General features: G+C 42.1%; 2 long non-coding RNA genes across 3 annotated transcripts; both read right to left on the reverse strand.

Annotated features, from left to right (window-relative positions):
- Nucleotides 1-2,780: 2,780 nt before the first annotated feature.
- LOC136941177 (uncharacterized) lies at nucleotides 2,781-13,457 on the reverse strand. 2 transcript variants are annotated; one of them, XR_010876452.1, is made up of 5 exons: nucleotides 13,364-13,457; nucleotides 11,854-11,925; nucleotides 3,344-3,449; nucleotides 3,083-3,153; nucleotides 2,781-3,002 (listed from the first exon to the last, which is right to left on the reverse strand). It is a non-coding gene; the product is annotated as an uncharacterized lncRNA (long non-coding RNA). The 2 variants fall into 2 exon arrangements; XR_010876451.1 differs by lacking the exon at nucleotides 13,364-13,457 and having other exon boundaries at nucleotides 11,854-12,029.
- Nucleotides 13,458-13,649: 192 nt separating this feature from the next.
- LOC136940275 (uncharacterized) lies at nucleotides 13,650-14,924 on the reverse strand. The gene is made up of 3 exons (XR_010876381.1): nucleotides 14,864-14,924; nucleotides 14,161-14,281; nucleotides 13,650-13,723 (listed from the first exon to the last, which is right to left on the reverse strand). It is a non-coding gene; the product is annotated as an uncharacterized lncRNA (long non-coding RNA).
- Between the last annotated feature and the right edge of the window lie 5,877 nt (nucleotides 14,925-20,801).

A 20,801-nucleotide genomic window follows, 5' to 3' on the forward strand; every position in this document is an offset into this window, starting at 1 on the left:
TTAAAAGTCTAACCATCTGGTGACAATAAATACATGCTAGGTTCCTCAACAGATTCCTTTGCTCTTTTAATTTCTGCAGAATGAACATTATCATCACCATAAATAAAACAAATTAAAGAAAAAAAAATAATATATATATATCACACTGTCCTTACCAGTCTGTGGATATGTGAGATTTCCTTCATCGACCTCACCCTCAGCATCGACCTCACTCTCAGCATCGACCTCACTCTCAGCATCGACCTCACTCTCAGCATCTGAATTGGTCAAATGTAGGTTGTCTAATAAAATAAATGATATTGCCTCAATGAATTATGAGGTTAAAGTGCTATAAATTGTCTACACACAATGTGTGTTCCATTTTGCTACCATACATTTGCTAGAAACAGGTCAAATTTTTAATGTAAACAACTTTAAATGGCATTAACTTCAATTTCAATCTCGTCAAGTGTTTTGCCTTGAAGGTTTCTGAGAGACCCTTTCTCCATGGCAAGCAGCAGTTTGGATATTTTGGCCAGCTGGGTAGTAGCCTTTGTAATATTCACGATGAACGTGAATATCGTGGCCAAGGAAGTTAGCAACTTGGTCCAACTCGTGATTCTTGAGGTTCAAGATTTGAGACAAAGTTGCAACATGTTTGCGTAATTGTGTTAATCTGAGGAGCTCAGGGTTTTTGGCCCCACATTCACTGGCATAAAGCCTCAAACAGTCCTGTCCTCTGTAGGGAGTCAGACAATGATGTCAGGCAAAAAGGAACAGGTTTTCTGCCAGAACACCACAGTCTTTTCTTTTTTCTATTAGGCGTGTTATGGCATTCACCATGTCTGGTGAAAGTAACACTGCAACCTTGCGTCCTTTTTTACCTCTTAATTCAACACGACTGAAGTGTCGACAAAGGTGAAGTTCAAATTCTGTCAGTCCTAATGCGACGTCCTTATGCAGGGCACTTGTGTCTCTCTCCAGAAAGCCATTCATCGTCATCTTTGAAATTCCTCCCTCTCTTCTCCTGTTAAAAAGTATTACATTTGCCATGGTGGCTTTACACAGTTCACTATATGATTTTGATGAACTATGGTCTTACAAGTCTTTCAATGCTTGTTCTGTAGTCTTCTCCAGATGTATGTGAAGACGTTGAACATCTTCTGTTAAAGGAAGAGTGGAAGGCTTGTTAAACTTCCGCTCGTTCAGCGTAGTTAAAGCGGTGTGAGAGATGAGTTCAGACCACTTTGTAGCATAGAGTTTTCAAAACTCTGGGTTGACTTTATCAGCGTACTGTCTTCTGCCATGAGTGCTCTGCAATGTAAAATATCACTGACTTTCTGTAGTGAGTGACCTAAATTTAGAGCAAGACTTGGAGTATGGTATTGGACTCATTCATAGAGGCCAAAGACAAAACTTTTTTTCTTCCAATGTCTGAAGTAGCTTCTACTGGTTTTGAATAACATTTTCGAACATGTCGCCACAGATCTCGCCGGAGATATAATGCCTGGCAGTACATGCAGTGAATGTAGTCTTTTGCATTGTACTTTTTCTTTGATGTGCGTCTTAGTTTTAGTGATCCAACTCCACTCACCAAGACCTCTGAGTTATGACTGTGGTTTCCCTTGTTGCGAAGCTTTCTAGGCATTTTCGTACGTTGTTTGGACCTCTTGGGAAGACTTAAAACTTGAGCAACATCTGCATGTGTTTTCTCATGAGTTTTTAAGAGACGTGTAAACTTTGTCTGCATCTTTCCACAAATGTAGCAATAAGTTCTATTTCTGAGCAAGGATGATGTGTTTGAGACATTTTCCGCTCTAGCATCAGCACCATCATCAACAATAATGCCTTTGGCATCAGCGTTTCCTACTTTGGCAGTAACTCTTGATACTTCAAGCTGAGTTGTGCTGATCATATCTTCAGGTAATGATTCTGCAGCTTTAGAAATGGACTCTCTGGGCCTCATGTACGTACATTCGCAAACATAGCGTTATTAGCGCCATGGCCAACCCGCAGATTGCGCACGCTGTGATACTTCAGTTTACGTCGTATTTACGAAACCTGCTGGTCGTCGGGTAATCAGCGCCTTTTTCCGCCCACTATACCGTACATTGCGAGCATTTAAACGTGCAATCGAATGGGCCCCCTTCTCTCTTTCTATCATGGATCAGCCACCAAAGTCAAAAAAGCGATGACTGTTTGAAATGATCCCGATGCCAATATTTGTAATGTAGTGAGGAGTTAAACAACTGCTAGAATGGAATGTGAACGCTGAGTCGGAGATTCGATGTAATCTTTGATTTCTTCCAGTAACTGTAATATTGCATGGATGCTTAATCTGTAACACGTAATGATTTCGTGTTCACTCAACTCAATGTGAGATCCTTGTGGCAAAAAATACTTTGGCCTATGTCTCCTTCGTCTTGCTCGGGTTACGGTTGCCATTTCAACAGGAGGCATATGCGCATCCTGGTTTACGCCTGCTTTTATCAGGCGGAGAATTTTCACCGCAAAATAGAGGTGCGCTATCACAGGCGGTTTCTGCACATACCGCGGAATACATAATTAGGCGCACTTTAGCATCCCCTCCCATCTCTTTATGGGAAACTCCAACTTTCCCATTGACCCTCCCGTGAATGCATATGCATGACACGGAAAAGCGCAATTTGCCATTTTCAGTTCCCGCGACAGGCAGTCTGCGCTTTTCCCTCAGTGCCCTCAGTGAATGTTTGTACATACCTCGCCATGCTTTTACGCGCAAATTGCTAAACAAATACGCCTGAAGTGGGCGCAAAAGCGTTAGTACATGAGGCCCTCTCTTCCTCTACAAAACGTCCTTGGTGGTGTCTTTTCTTTTTGGAAGCAGACTTGATGGTGGAGACCTCACAATTCTGTACTTGTTTGTGACTGATTTCTAAAGGCTCTGATCTGTCATCCCACAAGCTGTTTGAATCATCTATGGAATCAGGAACATACTCCTCTTCTGATGATGCCACCTCACTTGAACTTTGTTCTGTACAGACCTGATAATGATTAAAAAAATATATATATTATGTATACTTGGAAAGCATTTCACCGAGAATAATTCTACTAAAAATCTTACCACTTGCAGAAGTTCAGTGATGTCCTACTTGTGTTTCACATAACACTATTTATGCCAGGACTGATTGCAAACTAGACAGAGAAAATTAAGAATTTATAAAGGAAGGCAGAATGGGTAAGTACTTTAAGTCAGTGCAGCAGCAAATGGCTAATTTTGAACATATAGCACAGCTACACATGGAATAGTTTTTTGGAAAAGTGTTCCTGTGGAATCACATTCAAAAGATACAAATGAAACCCCCCTCTATTCTCAAAAAATTACCTTTACATCTCACACCACTCCATTTCAGAGGCGAAAAAGGTCCTCCACATGTAACACATTTTTCTAAACTTGACATTTCGACAGGGATGACATCATGATCACAGTCCTGTTGACAAAAAGTGTAATCGTAAGATGGGAATTTGTCCTAACGAACACTTGTGTAGTGTAGAATATCAGAACCAATTAATCCTTTGTACTATTTTCCTATTTTAACATGAATTAAGGATGAAAGTGAAATGATTTGTATGTGTTATTATCCCTGTTGTGAATGAAATTGTTTTGAAATGAATGTAACCAGGTGGAAAGTGGGGTAAGATTCAAATAGTAAGACCGCCTATCAAAGGCTTACGTATAGCGATCCAATGTCACGCTGGCCCTTTAAGATACAGGCTTGCAAGTTACCGTTCTACCCAGGAGCGCCGCGAGAGGTCAGATGCCGTCAATGTACAGTGCAAGCAAGGTGGTGCTTAGGCAGAGTTGAAATACGATCATAAAAGTTTATAGAACTAAGAAATAATAGGAAATATAGCTTTGTAACGACATACAAAGCTGTGTATATCAGGTTGGTGACACGGATGACTCTGGGTATCAGAGGATAGCTCAGATTAGAGTGGAGGTACTTCTCCTCGTGGAGAGCTAATCATCACTGTTTCGCGAAGAGCGTAAGTCTTGTGAAAAAATAAGTAACTAAAAGGATTAAACTCCTGTTTGTGCAAAATATTGAACTCCTGTTTGTGCAACATGATATATGTTATGATGTTAAAGTATATTTCTTTTTGTTGAATTAAGAGGGGAGAGAACGTGCTTGATAGGCCCTCCGTGTGTATTGTCGAGTTACGAGTAACAGTGGAACATCATCGTAAGTAATTTACTTTCATTTGTCATTAAAGGAGATTTGTTAATTTAAAAGGATTAATGTTCAGGTAACTTTTATGGTTGTGAAATGTTAACCCTTGTGCTGCCTTCGGGTCACATGACCCAAAGGTTCATAACGAACCATTGTTGTGTTTACCCAATTTTACCCAATACAAAAACAAATAAAAATAATTTTATTTTAACCTTCGCAATGTGGGGGGTCTGAGACAGCCCAATGGTAGAAAGAAAATGCTTCACTTTGTTTTTGTATGCGGTACAGTTGTCTCAATACGACGGTGGGTCACAATGACTGATGGGTCAGAATGACCCGAAGAAAACACAAGGGTTAAGGCAGGTTTTCTACTGAACACAATGGGTTCAACAAGTGCTTTGTGTAAATTGGTATCTGCGATGTGGAGCAGCAAGAGTTACTTGTTTCATTACTTTTGCATGTTTGTTCATTATGGTGAATGTTTAAGTTACAATGTGAATAGTGCTCAGGATGCATTAATCCGAACAGGACTGTGTTAATTGTGAAGAGAGATTTATCATTTATATTTGTGATTGAAATGAAGCAGCTGTGTTGTATGCTGAATATAAATTTTATATTTGTGTATGTTTCCTGTAAGAGGCTGCTACCGTTGTCTATGCTGCCATAGAAACTAACTTGTTGAATGTTTAAAGCCATCTCCGTAGACGCCGGATGTGGCACAATTAATGCTGCACAATTACGCAGTCTGGAATAAAACAACCCACATTTAATAATTTCAACCTGTGCCCCGTTGCAATTATTCATTCACTTTACCGGGCAACAGATTATGGTGTCAGAAATGGGATTCCATTGCCTACTTGGGGTCGGCGGGCAAGTAGAGTTGGGAAGGGCATAGACAACGGTAGTAGTGAAGAGTAGCTGAGTCCCAGTGCCAAGAGGATCAACGACGTGGAGTGTGGCGCGCCTGGAGAGCCTGCGAGGAAGCAAGGGACCGGTTTCCAGCAACACAGGAGGGTGGCCGCACCGTTGTGGAGTCCGCTGGCAAAGGATGCCCAAAGAGATTGGTTCCTCAGGTTGGACTGAAGCAACTGTGACTGTGTGTTTATCCGTGTGACATTCAAAGAGGAAACATTGTATCAACATGGACTCGGTCGAGGGTGAGTCTGGTGACGAGGGTGCGTCTTGTGCTCAGGCTGGACCCAGCCGCAATGCGAACAGCGCAGATGCTGTAGATCATGGGGATGGGGGTAATCCAGTTGCCCAACTACAGAGACAAATTCATGAACTAGGTCAAAGGCACGACCAAGTTATGTCAACGCTGGCAGGCATTGGTAATGCCAATACCAGATCTTACGTATACATCCCAAGAGAACGTCAAATTGTGCCATTCAGTGGTGACCCAGGTAAAGATGGTCAAACCGTAGACGAATTCATAGACGAAGTTGAACGTGTAATCAGGGGGAGGAGTTTAAACACTGAAGATCAAGTAGATTTCATTCTTTCTCATTTAAGGGGTTCAGCATTAGATGAAGTAAAGTTGTGTATGGGGGGGCAGACGAAACCACCTCAAGATCTGTTTGCATATCTGAAGGGGGCCTTTAGAGAGAAACGTACCACCCCACAGTTGTTGCATGCCTTTTATGCACGGCGACAGCTCGAGGGGGAAGATTTTCGTGAATATTGCTATTTTCTCTCCCAGTTGCTAACCTCTGCTCTCCAACAGTCCACTAATGTTGTGCCTGACTCGCAGCTCACCCTTAGGGATCAGATTGTTGAAGGGGTAAAGGATGCCCTCCTGCGTAGGGAGTTGCGCAAGCTTGTCCGAGAGAAGCCATGGTCCACTCTCTTTGATGTCCGTGAGGAAGCCATGCTGTGGGTGGTGGAAGACAGACCCCGTTGTGCTAGTGTGGCCAGAAATCGGAGTCTGGGAAAATATCTGAATGTCCAAACCCCAGTAACAGTGCACCAGGTGAGGTAGTTGGGGTTTTGCAAGAGGTAGTAAAACTGATCACTCAGCAGGGTAAAGCCATGGGGGAACTTGCTGCTGCAGTTCGCGAACTTACTGTACAGAAAGCTGGTTCACATGGTAGTAGGAGTGGGCGGTCTAGGTTCAAACCCAAGTATGCAGATGATGGCCAACCCATATGTTTAAGGTGTGAGGAGGTGGGGCATGTAGCCAGACAGTGTCCTGGGCAACGTAATTACAGAGACCATTCCGTTGCCACAACCAGCTCTGTGGTACAGGGAAACGGAGCCCCTCCGTTGCAGTGAGTCGGGCAATGCGAAGGAAGTCAGAAGGCTCCACAGGCAGTTCATTAACCAAAGAGCGTTTCTTAGAGCACGCGGTTGGCAAGTGCCCTGATGTAGATATTTTCATTGGAGGTGTTCCAGTTAGATGTCTTTTGGACACTGGAAGTAATGTGAGTACCCTAGCAGAAAGCTTTTTTAGAGAAAACCTCCATGGGGAAGATAAAGATCTTCACTGCACAAGTGATCTTCACTGCACAAGTGGCTGAAGATAACTGCAGCCAATAAGTTACCCTTGCCGTACCTGGGATATGTTGAGCTAGATATTCAGGTGCTGGGGTTAACTCTCCCCGAATGTGGATTCTTAGTAGTTCATGATGGGGGTGCTGCAGAGTCAGACCCTTCTCCCCCAGGCATAATAGTAATGAATATCGCTCAAAAATGCAGACAGCTTGCACTTACTGAGTTTGACACCACCCTAGGAGGGAAGCTGGACTCTGTGTGGAGGGAAGCCTTCCATCGGGTACAGGGGGCTGAACTGGTCGAAACGATGCTGACCGCTAGAGTAAGTGGTGCACACAAAACACGTGTGCCAGCATCTTCTGTTGCCACAGTCTATGCTAGAGTAAACAAGAGAGCTAGTGACACCAATGCTTGTTGGATGCTAGAGCCCGGGAACATGCCATTGCCAGGTGGGCTGATTCCCGTCCCCACTGTGGTGTCCTTTAGTAGTAGAGTATTTCCAGTACAAGTGGTAAACCTTTCACAGGACGACGTTTGGCTGTCTCCTAAAATGAGTCTTGGAGTGCTTAGCCACTGTCAGTGTTATGAGAGTCACCCCTGTGAAGTGACATTCCAGCGTATCTCTGCTGATCACGAAGAAGTGACTGTAGACCAGCATGTCAAACCAGGGTCTGATACTGACCCAGAGAACTGACCCACTATTCAGTAGGTTGCAGATAGGGGGTACACCGGAACAGCAAGCGGAACTAGGAGTACTGCTCACAAGATATGCTGATGTGTTTGCACTCCGTGATGAAGACCTGGGGTACACCGATAGAGTGAGACACGAGATCCCGTTGACAGATGATAATCCTGTCTCTCAGCCATACCGTCGCATACCACCAACGCAGCTTGAAGAGGTTAGGGAGCATATCTCTGAACTGCTCAGAAAGGGAGTAATATGTGAAAGCTCGAGTGCATATGCTTCGCCTGTTGTGTTGGTTTGTAAGGCTGATGGAAGTCTGAGGCTGTGCGTGGATTATAGGAGACTGAATTCCAAGACTAAACGTGACGCTTTTCCATTGCCACGTATAGACAAGAGCCTGGATGCATTGGGTGGGGCACAGATCTTTTCAACCATAGACCTTGCTAGCAGATACCACCAAGTGGCGGTCCATGAGAAAGATAGACATAAGACGGCTTTCGTTACACCGTTTGGGCTGTACGAATATCAGCGGATGCCCTTCGGACTGTGCAACGCGCCCGCAACTTTTCAACGCCTCATGCATGCTATCATGAGTGACTTAGTATTTCAGGTCGTACTCGTCTACCTGGATGATTTGCTGGTGTACTCGTCCACGTTTCAAGATCATCTAGTGAGACTTGACACAGTGTTAAAAAAGCTGAGGGAGACTGGGTTGAAACTGAAAATAGAGAAGTGTCATTTTCTGCAGTCAAAAGTCAAGTTCCTGGGCCATCAGGTTTTGTCGGAGGGGGTGCATACTGACCCCGGAAAAATAAGTGCGGTTCAGGAGTGGCCAGTCCCAAATACTCCTAAGGAACTTAAATCATTCTTGGGGTTCTGTAGCTATTATCGAAAATGTATTGAAGGTTTCTCTCAGATAGCTGGGCCACTGCACGATGTAGTAAATGTGTGCTTTAGAGAGAAAAAGCCCTACAAGGGAGCTCAGGTCTATAAAAGCTTGTGGACTCCCAAATGTCAAATTGCCTTTGAACATCTCAAAGACAAACTTACTAGTGCACCAACGCTGGGGTATGCTGATTTCACCCTTCCATTCGTGATAGAGACGGATGCCAGCAGCCTAGGGTTGGGTGCAGTGTTGTACCAGCGTCAACAAGGTACAAAGAAAGTGATAGCTTATGCGAGTAGGAGGTTAAGAGGGGCTGAGAGGAACGATCGGAACTATAGCAGCATGAAGCTGGTGCTGTTAGCACTTAAGTGGGCGGTTACGGACAAGTTTCTGAGTTATCTGCTACGGTCCAAGTGCACCATCATAACTGATAATAACCCCCTCTGTCATCTCACAACTGCCAAATTAGGTGCTATTGAGCAACGGTGGGCTGCTCAACTCGCCATTTTTGACATAGAGGTTAAGTACCGCCCAGGGCGATGCAACAGTACAGCTGATGCTCTCTCTCGGATGACAGGACCAGAGGGCCCAGAGTTTGAAAGTGAAGATACAGAGTACGATGGTTGTGTGGCAATATGTAACTCACTTAGGACAGGGACAGCTCTGGGACCAGACTTGATGGCAGTAGGAGTTGGAGGTGGCAAAGTCAGGCAGTTACAAGCATATTTGGCAAGAGAAGAAGATGTTGGGTGTGAGAATACCCCTACTTTGCCAGGATATTCAAAAATCGAACTTTTCAAGAGTCTGATCCAGCAATCAGGGTGTTCAGACAGTTCTGGGATCGTGAGAGAAAACCCATTCACAGAGAGAGAGTAAGTTTGTCCAGACCTGTGAGGTCCCTGTTGAAACAGTGGCGAAAGATCAGAGAAAAGGAAGGTCTGTTATACCGTGTCATCGATGATGTTTATACTGGAGAATGCCACCAGTTGTTGTTACCCGCCGTTTGACTGAGCAAGTCCTGAAGAAGGTTCATGATGAAATGGGGCATCAAGGTATAGAGAGAACCCTAGGCCTGTTGAAACAGAGGTGTTTTTGGGGAGGCATGTACAAGGATGCGGAAGAGGGGGTGAAAAGATGTGACCAGTGTGTGCTAGCAAAGATGCCACAACCCAAGATTAGAGCATTCGTAGCTTCCTGACCACTAGACGTTGTGGCAGTGGATTTCACTACACTGGAGCCATCCACGGATGGGCGTGAGAATGTGCTAGTAGTGACTGATGTGTTCACCAAGTTCAGTCAAGCGTTTCCCACCCGTAACCAGAAGGCAGAGACCACAGCCAAGGTCCTCCTGAGAGAATGGTTCTTGAAATATGGGATGCCACAACGCTTGAAAACTCGCATGACACCATACCACCCTCAGGGGAATCCGCAATGTGAGAGATTCAACAGAACTCTGCATGACCTCTTAAAGTCCCTGCCACCTGAGAAGAAGCGCAGATGGCCGGAATACCTACCTGAACTTGTGTATGCATATAATGTGACCCCACACTCATCTACCGGATACTCACCGTACTATTTGTTGTTTGGATCCCAACCGTATCTGCCTATTGATGCTCTGTTGGGCCAGGAAGAGGCTGCAGACGACCAACTAGACTGGCTACAAGTACATAAGGAACGTCTCAAAGATGCACACCTCCGAGCCAAGGAATATGCTGAAAGGAAGGCTGCGGAGAGAGTACAGCAGCAGGAACAGAGAGTTTATTGCCCAGCAGTAGAGATGGGACAGCATGTGTACCTGCGACATCGACCACTGGGTAGAAACAAGATTCAGGATGCTTGGTCACCAGTAGTTTACAAAGTAGTGGAGGTTCAGGGGTCCATATATGGGGTAGAGCCTGTTGAGGGAGGCCCAATAAAAAGGGTTCACAGATCTAACCTCAGACCCTGCCGGAATCCAGTTCCAGTATCCATGCAAAGGAGTAAAACCAGTGCCTGAAGTTTGCGATTGTTCCACTCAGCAGGAAGGGGAAGTGGAAGGGGGGAGAGTTTTTTCCGGGTCATCAAGTCAGAAGGGGCTTGGTGATGCTCTGATAGTCGAGCTAGAAACAGATGCCCACATACCTACTGAAAGTTGGGTGGGGAGGCCTATTCCTACTCTTAGAGGGAGGAATGAGGGGGGTGCTACGTCTGAAATGCCTTGTCCTGTACCACGTACCTCTCAGCGGTCAAATGCAGGAGTGCATGGTAACCCCAACAGATTGCCTAGGTCGGCTTGCAGTTAAGTGTTCTTTGGTTCTGACATGCAGTCCCAGGTGTTAGCTGGTATGGTCCTTTACACTTCAGGGAAACTTCAAGGGGAGCTGGTTGATCAGAGTTTGTAGTCACCGAGGACGTTGACTATTGGCAGGGGAGAGTGTAACCAGGTGGAAAGTGGGGCAAGATTCAAATAGTAAGACCGCCTATCAAAGGCTTACATATAGCGATCCAATGTCACGCTGGCCCTTTAAGAGACAGGCCTGCAAGTTACCGTTCTACCCAGGAGCGCCGCGAGAGGTCAGATGCCGTCAATGTACAGTGCAAGCAAGGTGGTGCTTAGGCAGAGTTGAAATACGATCATAAAAGTTTATAGAACTAAGAAATAATAGGAAATATAGCTTTGTAACGACATACAAAGCTGTGTATATCAGGTTGGTGACATGGATGACTCTGGGTATCAGAGGATAGCTCAGATTAGAGTGGAGGTACTTCTCCTTGTGGAGAGCTAATCATCACTGTTTCGCGAAGAGCGTAAGTCTTGTGAAAAGATAAATAACTAAAAGGATTTAACTCCTGTTTGTGCAAAAGTATTGAACTCCTGTTTGTGCAACATGATATATGTTATGATGTTAAAGTATATTTCTTTTTGTTGAATTAAGAGGCGAGAGAACGTGCTTGATAGGCCCTCCGTGTGTATTGTCGAGTTACGAGTAACAGTGGAACATCATCGTAAGTTATTTACTTTCATTTGTCATAAAAGGAGATTTGTTAATTTAAAAGGATTAATGTTAAGGTAACTTTTATGGTTGTGAAATGTTAAGGCAGGTTTTCTACTTTACTACTCCACAATTAATGCAGCACAATTACGCAGTCTGGAATAAAACAACCCACATTTAATAATTTCAACCTGTGCCCCGTCGCAATTATTCATTCACTTTACCGGGCTACATTAACTTAAAACCTTAAATCTACATTAACTTTGTTAAAATTATACACCTGTAATAAGAAAAAATTATTAAAAAAACTCAACACAGCTTGTTCTTCAACAGAACAAACTAACTAACAAACTAAAACAGAACAAAAACATACTCACTGAGGAAAGGTTTGGACCCAACTTCTCATCCTCATTAAACTGAGAAGGTGGATCTAAACTTTTGACTGGTAGTGTACATCCTAATATACAGAGCTTTAGAAGATTTAAGTGGATTTATAGTCTTCATAATGTATTAACTTGTCAAATTTAAAATTACACAAAACCTGTGAATCTATACGCAGCTGAATGCAATTCTTATGAATTCATATTTAAAAAAAGTAAAAGTTAAAAAGTCTTAAAAGATGAAAATTACCTCTGGTGTGTTGCCTGACAAGGATCCGCATGCGTCCACATCCTCAGCCTGAGATGGCATCTCTTTGGAGATCTGAAATGTAAAGAACAATCACTGAATGCGAGTTTGTTTCTCATGTACAAAACTCAGTCCTCCTTATTCCTGCACCTTACATGTTGAGTATTACACAGGACCTGTGTGTCTGCGCACTTCTAAATGTACTTTTGACCTGTGTGTCTAGACACTCAAATATATCACATACCAGTTAATATTTATAAATATAAGATCAGCATAAATCTATCTACATGTGACAGTTTGTAACATTATAGTACTGAACAAGTTGAAATAGTGTAGTCTGATTAAGTCTTTCTGCAAAATGTGCTTTTTTAGGCACTATGCTCATCACTTCTTATATTTTTGACTATATTGACACTGTGTACTACAACTTGATATACCCTTCAAAATTGTGTTCAAAGCTGGTAGAAGTATTTTAGACAGTAATGTTACAATTCTATATCAGAATCAGAATCAGAAAGGGATTTATTCGCCATGAAAGTTTGCACAGACAAGGAATTTGCTTTGGCAGGAAGGTGCATACAATAAACATATACCTAAAATTTAAATATGTGGACTAACTATACTAAGGGTACATAAACTAGCAGTACTAAGTGGGATATAAGTTGCCGTAAATTACAATATAAAAATACAAAAATACAAATATTACAAAAAATACAAATGTACAAGATACCATGTTGTGGTGCAGTGCAAAAGCAGAGTGTTTTAAGCAATAAGTCATTTGAGTCAGTGTGGTCCCTTGGCCTTGTTGAAGAGGCCAACAGCGGAAGGGAAGAAACTGTTTTTGTGGCGTGAGGTATTGGTCCTGATAGACCGCAGCCTTCTGCCGGAGGGGAGTGACTGAAACAGGGAGTGACCAGGGTGGGAGGAGTCGGCCACAATCTTCTTCGCTCGCCTCAGGGTCCTCGAGGTGTGCAGGTCCTCGAGGGTAGGCAGATTGCAGCCAATCACCTTCTCAGCAGTACGGATGATACGCTGCAGTCTGCTCTTGTCCTTGGCAGTGGCAGCAGCGTACCAGACGGTGATGGAGGAGGTGATTGCTTGCTTCTCCATGGCCAGTCAGAATCACAATAATTATAAGTGATTTCTTCCCCTGGACCAATATCTTTGAGTGCAAATAAACAGAGATAGGGTCTTCCATCCACTCTTGTAACTTTCATTTTGCTGTTTGGATTCGCCTCATCATCATTTACCAGTCTCCCTAATGATCCATCCTCTCTGGCAGCATCAACACTGAAATATCAAGTATGCAATAAGAATAATTACACCACGTAAGGAAAAGGATTTAGCATATTTTGTGTTAGCATGTCTGAAAAATATTCCTCCACCAACTCAAAATATTCATCTGGCACTGTATTTCATAACAGAAACTACTTTTACTGATGATGAGGCAGAAAATGTTGACATCACTGTGTTAAGATACAAATTTAGAAGAAAAAAAACCACAGTCACATACCATAACTGTTGTCCATTGAACTGGAAATGAAACATAAAAACCTTGAGTGCATCATGGTAAACTTTCAATCGGTTTTCTTGTTCCTTTCTACTTACATTTACATTTAGTCATTTTAGCAGACGCTCTTATCCAGAGCGACTTACAGTAAGTACAGGGACATTCCCCCGAGGCAAGTAGGGTGAAGTGCCTTGCCCAAGGACACAACGTCAGTTGGCATGACCGGGAATCGAACTGGCAACCTTCGGATTACCAGCCCGATACCCTCACCGCTCAGCCACCTGACACCCTACTTATGACTTCCCCTCTGTACTCAATAAGGAAATCTGTTTTGAAAGCACCGGCAGCTGAACACACCCTGACCTGGAGGTACATATAATAAACAAAGTAGAATAATAAACTTTAAACAATGCAGAGATGTCAAATAGTAGCAATTGAGATTATTCACTTTTTCAAAATCAGTTAATTGATTTAATTTGATGTCTTTCTGTGATTAGTTAAACTTTTTAAAATGTTAAAACTTTTCTAAAATGTTTCTGTGGATTAATCCATAAACAATTATTAAATAATAAAGTATCTATCTAGATATACAATTATCTTCCCAAGAAAAAACTAAATAACAGCTTCTATTTTGAGCAGTTGCTTGTCTCCTTTGAAATAAGAAAGATGTTCTGATCATAATGATCATAAAACAAGATCTATTCTCCTAATGTGCAGTTAAAAAATAGATTATAAGTAAAATCTTTGTGTAATAAATCTTTGTGTAATAAACTCTGGAAACCTTTTCTAAATAAACTCACCTTTAAATGAATTAATATATTTTACATCAAACCCTTCCTTATCTTCATCTAAGGAGCAATAATAACTGGTATCATGTTTGGGATTTCTTTTTGCTCTCTGTGGCCTTGTTCCTGCCATCTCCTGCAAAGATCAGATGTTGTTAACTTGAGCAACAACACATTACTGTATACAATATGATTTAATGTTATTGTACGTGAAAAGTATGAATTAATAATAGTTAGTAATATTAGTAGTAATTAATAATATTAGTAATCTTAGTAATATTTAAACTCACGCATCTAAGGTCCTTTAGATGCGTGAATTCTAAATATTACCGACGCTTCCACCAGAGAGTTATTTTTCCAAAACGGAAGCTAGCTAGCTTTAGTTAGCTTCCGTTACCTAACAACCTAGCATAATACTCGTAGCAATGCTAATACCTGCTAGTGTTACTTGTTAGGGATATGAATCATAAATCAATGTGCAAGCAGCTGCTCTGTTGAATTCATATATTTGTAAATCTGATTTCGAAAGAGTCAGTAGGCCTATGTGCCTCCCCAGCCACAAACCTCACCGCACGTCACTGGCCGCTTGCTAATAACTAGCTAAACTGTCATAGATCAGATGCTTTGGTGCATCCAAACATCAAGTAACCTACACCATTCTGCATAATTACATAACAATATGTACCTAAATGTGTAAGGTATATTAAATGGGTCTTACCTCATCCTCCACGCAAAGGAATGAAAGGTGTTCAATTAAAGAGTAATGGTTTGCGGCAGAACTCGACGGATTGTACCACGTTGATAGAAGAGGAGGGGTATGACAAAAGAATAATTCCTTTTTTGTTTCTAAAGAGCATAATGTTTGATTTATTCAGGAGTAAGAAAACAAATTTACTTACGTAATGTTTTGTTAATTTCATTCAATATTTCAAGATAAATGGTTTATTATACATTTTGCTTTTATCATATTGCCAACTCATCCCCTGTGTAAATAGCGACGTGAATTAGAAGGATAGTGTAGTAACTATCAGGACCTTCCGGCAGACAACCAATCAGCATAAGACACTGTGTGAATATTCATGAGGTCTTGCTAGTACACAACCTGCCATAGGGGGCGCTGTGGTGATACACAGATTGTGTCGCTTTGTGTTGTGTCGCACAGCATTTTCACCCCTTGTCCCGCACGTCCCATATTGAAAATGCTGTGCGATACAGCCCAAAGCGGGACAGGTGGTCACCAGGGATGGAAATTAGCACCCGCCACCAGCCAAATGGGGGTGATTTTGTGTTGTGGCGGGTAAACTCGCTTCACCTACCGGCCACCGTGGTGGGTAAATAAAAATAGCATACTGTTTCACCACGACACTTTAGAGGCGGCACACCTTCCAAAAAATGTGGCGTTACATCGCAGGCGTTAAGAGGTCCGCTGAGAAAACATCTCAGGAGGAGCCAGTGGGCAAAGACGCGAAAGTCAAAAAACATTTTTTTAAAGAACGATGGAGAAAAGCAGACAATGGGGAGTCCCGCGATTGGTTAGTTTACGACGAGACAAATCTGATAATGTACTGCTCTGTATTAGGCTGCAAGGTGAACCACAAAAAGTCTTTTAGAAAATGATTCCCGCTCCACAGTCTGGCATCTACACAATCTTTAGCTCATAAAAAAGAACAAGTCGTGCTAAGCTACCAAAAAAAGTTTGTCGCTAAAATTCCTGTCGATTGTCATGCTTCTATCTTTTATGCAGAACTAGTTTCTTTAGAGCGTAATAGAATTTTGGTGGCACGGTTCGACACGTGATCGTTCTACACCAATAAGGTAGCTGCTTTTTGTCCACATGGATGGATATGGTTGGCAAATAGAGGATGGGACCTTGCACGTCACCTGGATGACCAGAAATTCGGCCCCTGACAGTGTTTTGCATATGATACACTGCGGCTGCAAAAGTGCATGTGAGACAGGCAGATGTTCCTGTTTTTCGCTAGGACTGTTGCACAGACTTAAGTCGTTGTTGTAATTGTGCCAACACAAAAGAAACTGAGGAACTGGAAGATAACTGTCCTGACACTGACAGTGAGGACTGTGTGTCCTTAATCTGTTATTCCTTATTCTGTTTTGTATAGTTTTATATATCATATTTCATACTTTTCATAAAGATTGTTTTTATGGTTGATCAGTGTTGTTTTCATTTGTGGAAGAATTAATGAATTACATTTACATTTATGCATTTAGCAGACGCTTTTATCCAAAGCGACTTCCAAGACAGAGTTTTACAAAAGTGCATATAGGTCACTGATCATAACAATGAGATAGCCCCAAACATTGCGGGTAGCCAAACATGAAGCATACATTGTGAAACCAAATAAGTCCCAAAGGTAAGAACAATAAGAGCATGTAGTTAGACAAGTTACAATTGAGCAGCAAGAACCTCAAAAGTGCAAGAGTGTACCTGTGGAAAAAGCAAGCAACAATAATATGTTTCAGAGCGAGTAAAATAATTTTAAGACACTTACAACAAACCAACAAGAGCAACAAGTCTCTCAATAAGAGTCATTGTGATCCTGGAGGAAACTAACATCAGGTCCAGCCAATCATTCCTAAGTGCCTTTGTACTCCCAAGTGAATTGAATGTTACAACAACGACATAAGTCGGTGCAAGACAATCCTAGCGAAAAACAGGAACATCTGCCTGTCTCACAGGCACTTTTGCAGCCGCAGTGTATCACATGCAAAACACTGTCAGGGGCCGAATTTCTGGTCATCCAGGTGACGTACCAACCATATCCATCCATGTGGACTAAAAGCAGCTACCTTGTTGGTGTAGAACAATCACGTGTCGAACCGTGCCACCAAAATCCTATTACGCTCTGAACAAACTAGTTGTGCACATAGACATATATATATGTCTATGGTTCTGCATAAAACATAGACGCATCGACAATCGACTGGAATGTTAGCGCCAAACTTTTTTTTGGTAGTTAAGCACGACTCGTTCTTTTTTATGAGCTAAAGATTGTGTAGATGCCAGACTGTGGAGCGGGATGAAACGATAATGGGGTTCACCTTACCATGCCAAAACTAATAGTTTCATTCATCACTCATTTAATGAAATTGATATCAGTTCGTGGTTTGTGTATGTATAAGAGAGAAAGAGAAAGTGTCAGTGTTTCATTGAGACTTGAGATTAAATAAACTGCTTTAGTATTGTAGATTTTGTAGTATAAATGTTTACATGCAGTTACACATTATTAGTTAAAAACAAGAAAGTGGCTGGTAAAAACATTGAGTGGCTGGTAGATTTTGAAATCCACCAGCCACAGTGGCGGGTGGACAAAAGAAATTATTTCCATCCCTGGTGGTCACCCTACTTGACACACGCGCGAGCTTGGCGAGACACACACATCCTTTCTGGAAATTGTGTGCTGACCAACCCCCCACCTTCGGTTTTTAGCTCCTTTTTCATTTCGCTTCCAATCGCAGCTCGCCGTTACAAATATAAATTATTTTTCGACGGCCATTGTTGTTTTAAACTGGAATCCCCTGATAGTGTTGGAGGCAACCACGTTTGGTAAGTCATATCACCTATTTTTACACATTTTAAGCTAGAATCAATGATTGAGTTCGTGAAAGTACACTACTCTTGAATTATGGTGAAGGTTTTCGCACTTTTAGACCTTTAGATCGTGAGTCTGAAGTGACGGAAAACCGAACTCGAAAAGTAGCTATAGCTCTAGCTTTTCCTCTGTGTTTTTAATTAGTGAATCATTTTGCATCTCGGCGATTCATCAAAAAGGTCGAGGAGGGCAGCTTACAGGAGAAAAAGCAATTCCCCACAGACCTGTCGGCTCAGAATTTTGATTTAGGGCTTGAAAGTCTTTGTAATAAGACTATGCACCAGGGAGACCGAATCCCAGGTAGCCAAAATGGTTTGGGCCGATCATGACCCAGATCCGGTGTTGTAGCCCAACTGGTTTCCACGCTAACTGGTTCCCCCAACTGTGCGTTCACATATCTCTTCTCATATATGTCTTCCTCTATCACCTGATTCGTCACAAATTCACAAACATATTAATGGCAATTTTCAAGTCGGATCGCATATTTGCTGCGGCGAATATGAAAGTATGAAAGTATAGACCAATTATCACCCTACGTGAAGCATGCTCAACTGCGCATGTTGGCTGCAAAAGACGAACTTCTCCCAGGTATAATACACTTGGAGTGTCGATCAGGTCATCATATATCTCTGGCCACTGGATTTCAGAGCTTGACATTAACTTTTTGAGGCACTTGTCCTTTGGACAAGTACATTTATGTTTCATTTGTCCATGCACAAAAGTCACTTGACCCCCGATACCTTTAAATAGCCTGACCAAGTGATAGGGCAAAACTAGCTTGGCTAACGGAGGTCACTTTCTCAGGCAAATGACGAATGAAACAGGCTCGGTTAAAGAAATCCGAGATGCTGGCTATCTTCAGCAGGCTTGTATCTACAAAAGGCAGTCCTCCCCGACGTTTATAGTGGAGAATGGAGTGAAATACAACATTGTGCACAGTGCCAGTGAGCGACCCGAGTCTGAGTGACTGAGGCTAACAACGTCAAAACAGTGTAACGGGGACGCAGTCTCACTCAGATTGCCAGTTTTACACAAATCACAAAAATAATCGGACCAGCTGGCTAAAAGCAGAATTCCCATATCTCTTTAAAGCTGCCCTGCTTGACTTTTAAGGTGTATCATTGACTGTAAAACTGTAAAATTATGAACTTTGTGACGTGAAGACATAGCTGCCGCATAAGATGCGGTCTACCGGGCGACATTCTCAATCAAATTTCAAGACTTTCGTAACCCAAATCAAAATTCTGATGTGACAGATCAATGGGGAATCGACTTTTCTCTTAAAGGCTGTCGACCTTTTTGGTCTTTTTAAATCGAACTATTTGTATAATCCGTGTACTTCTCTAGCCATTATAAAGGCTATCCTTTCCCGGATTTCTGCAGCCACATTGCGCGCGCATCCCGAATGTTTACAAACAAATTATTGGTCTATAGACACTTACAGCATGTGTTGCCTTCATTATAAGGCTTATATAAGGCTTTTAATTTTTTGCGGCTCCAGACAGATTTGTTTTTTTTGGTCCAATTCTCTTTCAACATTTTGGGTTGCCGACCCCTGGCTTATTAGGATGAGATGCAGGGTTGCGATGTGAAGGGTTGTGGGTTCTAATATAGTCAGAGCCCTAAACTTTTTCATTTTTTTCTGACAGAAATTAGTTTCAAGTCTTCTGGTTAATCCCAGTGTAACTGTCAATTTTGCCATCTTGAAGGAGGAATCCGCCATTGCTGATGGCAGCTATATTTAGGGTTCCTCCGGTAGGAGAACCCTATTGTTATTGGTGGTATTATTAGGATTCCTCCGTAAGGAGGAAACCTATTGTTATTGTTAGTTTTATTTACATTTACATTTTACATTTAATCATTTAGCAGACGCTCTTATCCAGAGCGACTTACAGTAAGTACAGGGACATTCTCCCCGAGGCAAGTAGGGTGAAGTGCCTTGCCCAAGGACACAACGTCATTTTTGCACAGCTGGGGAATCGAACTGGCAACCTTCAGATTACTAGCCCGCTTCCCTAACCGCTCAGCCACCTGACGCTGCGAGGCACCTATTGTTATTGTTAGTATTATTATTATTAGGATTCCTCCGTAAGGAGGAAACCTATTGTTATTGTTAGTTTTATTATTAGGATTCCTCCGTAAGGAGGAAACCTATTGTTATTGTTAGTTTTATTATTAAGGGCCAAGCAGCGAAGCTGCGAGGCACCTACTGTTATTGTTATTATTATTATTATTAGGATTCCTCCGTAAGGAGGAAACCTATTGTTATTGTTAGTTTTATTAGGGTTCCTCCGGTAGGAGGAAACCTATTGTTATTGGTGGTATTATTATTATTATTATGTTTTACCCATGGGAGTCAATGGCAGCCCCTAGACCAGTACCGTAAAAAGTTGTGAAATTTGGCATGTTGAAACTGCAGACCATTACTAACTACCATACCAAACATGGGCCATGTGATACAATAGGTGGCGCTACAGGCCACGCCCCAATATGTCAATTTTCAAATTGATGCCATTTGCAGGCCATAAGTCGCAAAATTCTGAAATTCATTACATATGCCTTATTTCTCATGAGGAACAAAAAAGCCTCAGAAGCTATAACGGCCGCCATATTGGATTTTTCTGTAAAATAAAGATTAAGGAAACACGTTTTTTCGCTACTCCTCCTACATTTCTGGTCGAATTTTCTTCAAAATTGCCATAGATGATCTCCAGACTGAGCCTCACAAAAGTTATCGTAGGGATTTCTGATTTTCAAAACCGTTTGTCCGGTAGAGCCAATCAAAATCTGCAACAAAGCAACCAAACAGGACGTTTGGTCAAATCTAAGCAAATCTTTGAGATATCAACACCAAACTTGGTATGTCACGTGGAAGACACTACAACATGTTACCATGTGCAAAGGCAACTTCATACCTCTAAAAATGATTGATATAAAGCAAATCGAATTTATCGCTAACGCTAAAATAATGCATTACACATCCGCCGGCCAAAAACTTATACTCTGATCCAATCACAAGTTCATATGAAGACTCTTGAGAATGTT

The sequence above is a fragment of the Osmerus mordax genome, chromosome 3 (genome assembly GCF_038355195.1).
Source record: "Osmerus mordax isolate fOsmMor3 chromosome 3, fOsmMor3.pri, whole genome shotgun sequence".
Classification (NCBI taxonomy): domain Eukaryota; kingdom Metazoa; phylum Chordata; class Actinopteri; order Osmeriformes; family Osmeridae; genus Osmerus; species Osmerus mordax.